The sequence below is a fragment of the Bombus bifarius genome, unplaced genomic scaffold, assembly GCF_011952205.1.
Source record: "Bombus bifarius isolate JDL3187 unplaced genomic scaffold, Bbif_JDL3187 scf7180000008000, whole genome shotgun sequence".
Lineage (NCBI taxonomy): Eukaryota > Metazoa > Arthropoda > Insecta > Hymenoptera > Apidae > Bombus > Bombus bifarius.
The window spans coordinates 2,143,340-2,149,900 of NW_022884379.1; positions in this window are offsets into that span (position 1 = coordinate 2,143,340).

Genomic DNA, 6,561 nt, shown 5'->3' on the forward strand with positions numbered 1-6,561 from the left:
TAGAAATATGATTTTGCGGATAATATCGAAATTATTCCAAGTTATTTATGTACTTTTATTGGTTTCGTTCTTATTATTAAATTCGGAGCAATTTTTGAGTAAAATTCAAACGAGTTAAAGAATTCATCTCGTTGGTACCAAGAGAAATATATTTCAATATGTTTGAACGCATGTAAGACTTGTATTCAAATGCATTTTCTATATGTCACTTAATTTATGATACCTATCTATATAATCTCCGTACACATTGTATCATAATATACATTTTCCGTATAATTTTCGTATCATTTAATCAGACACATTTACATACATATGACACAAAATTTTCATTTCGTTAAATATGCCAGATTCGTACATTTCTGCTACTAAAAGTGCTAGGTTCGAGCCTAAAGTGCTTCGATATTAAGAAAAACTGCTTCGGTCTGTACAGCAAAAGTATAATTCTTCCAATTTCGTGGATGTTACAGAGAAACATTGTTTCAAGGATTTAACAAAATCGACCATTCCGTTCCAACCATTAACAGTGTTCGTTCTGTTTACCGTTCGAAAGATCAAACGATGATCGCACCTTTCAAAAGGATCCAATTTGTGGCCCTTTTGTTGGCTGGCCTATTTACAACTAATTTACGAGCCGGTCCATCGACAGGGGAGGCATATGTATAAACTTTTAACGAGAAGGGACACGTCGATGCAAGAAGCCTTGGAAACATCGGAGATACGTGCGCATCCATGAATTCCGTGTATTTTCTGGGTTGTCGAAAAGCAGTCGTCGTTGCTCGCTACCTTTTACAGCGGCGACAGCTGCGTCCAAAATCTGGTCGTCCCCTTTTATTGGCGATCGCGAATCGTGACCGTCTGCCTTGTGCCCTTTATCTCCCGCGACACGCTGTTCAAATACGGCCGCTCAATACGTTTCGATCTGTGCCTCTTTTTCGCTGATTAACCTGATTCTCTGGGCACGAGACGCGACAAAGTGCTTCTCTGTCGGATCGGGACCGAAAAGAAATGTCTCTGAATCGCCAACAGCGATGTTTCCGAATGTCGCCCATAAGCGTCTCAGATGTGTTCGATGTACATTTTCTGTACGTTTTAAACATCTTTCTGGCGATTCATTATTGAATTTATGGTAATTTTGATTATGTAATGTACTCTGACAAGATTAAAATAAATAAATTTCGATTTCAATAAAAATCAACATTAATTCTGTTGGAAGCACTTGCATGTTCTTAGTAATTTCTGAAACTTGTCATTTTGAGTTTTGGTTGAAGGAACACGCGAATGTATGGGATATATATAATATACAATGATATATAAAACACTCGAAATGAAATATTAGTTATAATATTTACTAAATGAAATCAATTTCTGTTCATAGCCATATTTGAACGCAACGAATACTCTAAACCATCTCTTTCAAGCTTCATTTCATTACAGTATTATAACGATTGCGTTAAAAGGAAAACCTTTTGTTGAAAGATTTAAGAATAATTTGTCCTTCTCACGCATCCTGTGTTCACCTGTTCCGTCTCATCGTATCTCTTTGGCTAAATGTTCTTACTTCTATTCATTAAACGTCCTATCAAGAGTAAAAAAGATTGCCGCTAATTAGGTCAGGCTCCCTTAATACTCTCGCATTATCTTCGCATAATTTTTCCGTATCGCGTAATTACACAGTATGTTACAACCACACGATTATCGGCAATCTGCACGAAACGGAAGCTCGCAAATTACTTCAACGAGATCGATTTACAACTCGTAATAACAAGACGGTTCGGCTCCTCGTTGCCGCAAGTGTCATACGCTCGCGAAATCGCTTGCACACCTTCCTCTTTTTATCGCGATCCCACGGCCCACCCGTTCGACCGCCTTTGAAAATCGGCCACCAATGCCACACGAGGAAAATTTATGTTTCCGTACGCGTGGACTTGTTTGCAAGGTGATCGGACGGTAGGCGACGATGAGTCGCGAGAACAGCGGAGGGTCGTGCACGATTAATTTACAGATTGCGTAATCTGTTGGGCTCCAATGTTAATGAGTAACACGACATCACTGTGTTGTTGAAACGGTAATGCTGCGCATTTCTACTTTAATCTACGTAGAAAAGTATCGAAGTAAAATAATCCCAAAGTGGTTACTTCACGAGATATTTTAATTCTCCGGCCGCCGGCGATTTCCATATTTTTCTGTACAAAATCGCGGACGATTTTCATATCTTTCTGTACAAAATCACGAACGATGTTCGTATTTTCTGTACAAAATCACGGACAAAGTTTATATCCTGCATAGATTTATCATAAGGAGACTTTTAATGAGATATAAAACGTAAGTATACTTATTAACAGAGTAAGTAGCGGTGATTCCAACGTTGCCCGCGGTTGGACAGTTAAACGAATATCTTTATTGTAGAAGATGTTGAAACACTCATCCGTTACATTCTATCGTTACATTTCATATAATACTTTTTAAATACAATAAACGAACAAGCAACAGATTTAACGTAGATACAACTGAGAAAGTAATTCCAACTTTTTATACAACGTACGTACACAATTGTCACACATCTGGTGACAAGCGATATTTCGTCTCTACATATGCATTACCTGCTGCCTGTTCGGCAACGGTGCGAAAACGCGCGAGAAAGAATCGCTCGTCTGCATCGAGCCTTACAGGTGTTTACACGGTTGAGCCAACTTCATTTGTCCGTGGAAATCGGCCGACCTTTAACACCACGCTCTCACACGATTGAATAGAGCTGTGATATTCGTCTCTTTAACGCGGAGGAACGAGATGGAACGAGGTAACAGGTTGCCCGTGTTCACACATAAGTAGACACTGGCAGCTGGGTGTGTGTAAAGGTGTGACGGGGAGAAAGCAAGAGGGAATGGATCCCCGTGTCCCATGACCGATCGAATTTTACGTTAATTAGTTAAGCATCGTTAAGCTGCACGCGAGGGCGTCCGGGTGTCGCGAGTAACGAAGGAGCTGGTATAATGGAAATTCTCTATGCGTGTGGAATGAATCGTATTTCTGTATTGGCTATTGAAGAGTATTCGTGTAACGTCCTTTTGGCTTTGGTTGAAAAGATTATTTATTAGTTAGGGCTGCGCCAACTGATCATTGATATTCCTACCAGTTGTTGAAACTAACTGTATGGTGCGAGTCTCTGATGTTACATACACGTCAATTCGTAAGCTTTACAGTACTCTTGTTTTATTATACGAGATATATTGGACCAACTTCATGAATTGAAATATAGAGAAAAATGACGATCATTGATATTGTTTTTAAAGAATCTTTCTTCTATAACATATTGTATATTGATTATACACCCGAGCAATAAAATTGAGAACTGCATAAAAAGTGGAGACGAAAAGAAATTGGTCCAGAGAACAGAATAATCTGCTCATTTATACCTAATATACCGTACAGCGAACCAGAAACACTAAAGTCGCTCCCCTATGATTAATTCTCAATCACCCAGTTTCCTACACGTTCTTAGAACTTGGACCGATTTTTTCCACACCCTGTACGAAGAAACCACTAACCAAAACATCGAAGCAGACCTAGAAGAGGCACGGTCCTCCAATTAGTCCCTGCGCAACCTGTATTCCTCTACATTTCAATTGGCCGACGATCATCGAAATGATTCGGCAAAAGGTAAAAAGCGTGAGCACAAGTCCTCCATCGGGAGAAAGAGAGCAAACTGTCTGAAAATCGTCGCATTCTCGGATCGGTAGTCGAGTCGCAACAAGAACGAAAGGACGCCTGTCAAGGAACGGTACAGGCGAGGGATCGTTGGAAAAGATCGACCCGGGGAGATGTCTTGAAGCAAGCCTTCGGTAGCTGGTCGGTATCCGGTCGGTGTCGAAGCGGCTGACCAGCTTAAAAAGTGGACCAATTTTCAGTAATTTGTACGCGTTGGAGCCGCGAACGCGCACGTATCCGTTCGTGCTGGCAGCAAGATCGTGGTCTCCTCTTTCGATCCATTCGCGAATACCGTATACTCTCGGCGGAAGACGGTAGCGCACGTACGTACGTGCATGTATGTAAGTACATACGTCCATCTGGAAAGAAGGTGTAAAAGGCAAGATGAAGGACAACGCTTGAGAAGGGGCAGAATAACAGGAGAGTGGGACGGAGAATGGAGTTCCCCAAGAAGGGTGGCTAGCAGAAGGATATTTTCGAGGGAAGAGGAAGCCTTCCACGGTGTTCACGAGTTCGGTCGATAGTCTTTTGTTCTGTCAAACGTCGAAACGTGGACCGCGCCCGGTCCCTCCGGCGAGGGAGAACGAAACAGGAGAGGCGGGGAGCCGAGGTAAGGTAGAACAGAAGCCTCTCTTCCCCTGACTTCTTCCCTTGGTTTCCCTTCTCTCTTGGTCGTAGCTGGCTCTTTCACCCGAAGGACAAGGAGAACGTAGCAGAGGAGACAACGAGAGAGGGCCTCGAGAAGCGGAGTTTTTATTGGGGCGGCTGCTCTTGCAGCTAGGGTCCGGCAATCGTCTCTTGCCAACTCGATATATACACGACTGTCTCTTCTCTGTGGCGGGTAGAGAAGTTCGCGAACGTGTGGTGTATAAGTAGTACTTATACATACACAGGAACGTTTCACGACTACATACAGGGATGGATTACATTGGTTGGGCGCAAGAGAGGAGGCCGCGACTCGTTTTCTGACTGCAAGAAGGGCAGCCAGAGAGCCAGCTGCTACCGCCAGCATCTACCGCCATTGCATTGGATGTTACGCTTCCGCCGATAGCCGAGGGGACCCGTCGTCCACCTCGCGTCCTCTCCTCGCTCTCTGTATATCTCTCTGTGTTTCTTCTCTTTCGTTCTTTGCCCGTTCTTCTCCGTGTCCGCGAGTCGCGATAAGCTCCGCTGCCGATTCGATTGCCTTGCCTCCGCTTCGCCGCGCCTCGCTTCGCCGGAAGCTGCCCGGGACACAGCAGATGGCTGCCGACAGGGTGACAGAGGCACGCGTTACCAGTGTATATTGGCCCCGCAAGAAAACCAGTATTCCGGACTGTTCTTCGTTTGCCGATGTCGAGAGATGGACCTACCTGCTGCGGGAGCTTAACCTCCCCCTCCTCGAGTTTCAGCCGTTCCATCCGTTTTATCCTTTTCTCCCCTTCTTCCTCCCCCCATTCTATCATGGAAATGATAAAAACCAAACGGAGGGGCGGAGGCCACTGTGGAAGGCCTTCTTTGATATCGTCGCGCGACGCGTTGCCCACGTGGTCGTATGAGAAATTGCGTTTTAATTAGGAGGAACGAATTACAAAGGGGAAAGAGAAGGAACGCCCGTTGTTGACCAGGTAATTACGGCGAATCATACAAAACGCGACCGACGTTGAGCTTTCACCAGAAGGGCAAAAACATTCCGGGAGGAAGGATGGCGAAACACCTGCTGACGAAACGTTACGACCATCTCACCGAAGGATAGATCGTCGATAAGATCTGTAATACAGAATATACAAGACAGGAAGCATCATCCGTGTTGCACCCATGTCCTAGCTAACCATAGAGCATGCGTTGAATCGGAATAAGCCAACGAAACTCGTTCGGTTGTTTCAGCTTGCCAGTGTATGTCGTGCACACGATACATAGAAAACTCGCAACTTTGTTTTAAGTGTATCGTCAAACGTCGAACATTCACATATATTTATACGTCGAGTCAAAGCTACCATAGCAAATCTTAGGAAGACACGGGCAAAGGTAGGAGAAAGAATCTCAGACGATCGGAGTAGAGCATTTCCATAGATTCAGAGAATCGGGAGGGTGGTTGCGTAAGTTGCAGCAAATGAGTATCTCCAAAGTTGGCAGAAGCCGGTCGATTCTATGGGAAACTGACGTTCGGGTCTCCCGATATATTTCACGGTTGGCTACGATGTCAGGCTGCGAGTTTATGATAATGATAGCGAATCGCAAGCTCTGTTGGCGCTATTTTCAGGTGAAACCAAGAGTAGTAGACGAGCCAACGAAAACCGCACGGGACGAAGAGAGGAGATGAGAGAGGAGAGAACAGAGAACGGTAGGTCGGTTGTTCCCTTTTCTCCGTCGCGGTGAAGAGGAGCCGATGGGATGGCCGGAGCAACAGCAGATGCTGTTGCATATGGAGAACAGAAAAGGAACGAAAGATGGCCGCGGGTACCCCAGCATTGTCTACCAAAGACTCCGTTGTAAATAATGTCTCTCCATGGCGGCGAACCAGAAGGTTGGAGAGTTGGCAAACTATACAGCCTGGTTGGGCCCTGGCTCTCTTCCTCTATCTTCTTCTTCCACCTCCATCCCCCGCCCACCCTACCCTCCCTCGTTCCTCCCCCTTTCTCCCGGTTTCGGCTTCTTTTTCTCTCTTTCCAGAACCTGTCGCGCATAAACTGATTCGGTCCCGATGTCCCCTCGCACGGGACTCCCATTGGCCACCGCAGTCACGCCGTTTGCTTTGTTTCCTTTGTCGTCTCTGTCCCGATCCCCCTCGCCGTCTACGGCCGCCACTGTTTTCGACCACCCTCTCCATCAGTACGTCGCCGAAAATTTCGCAAAAGTTACTGGGCCATCGCCAGG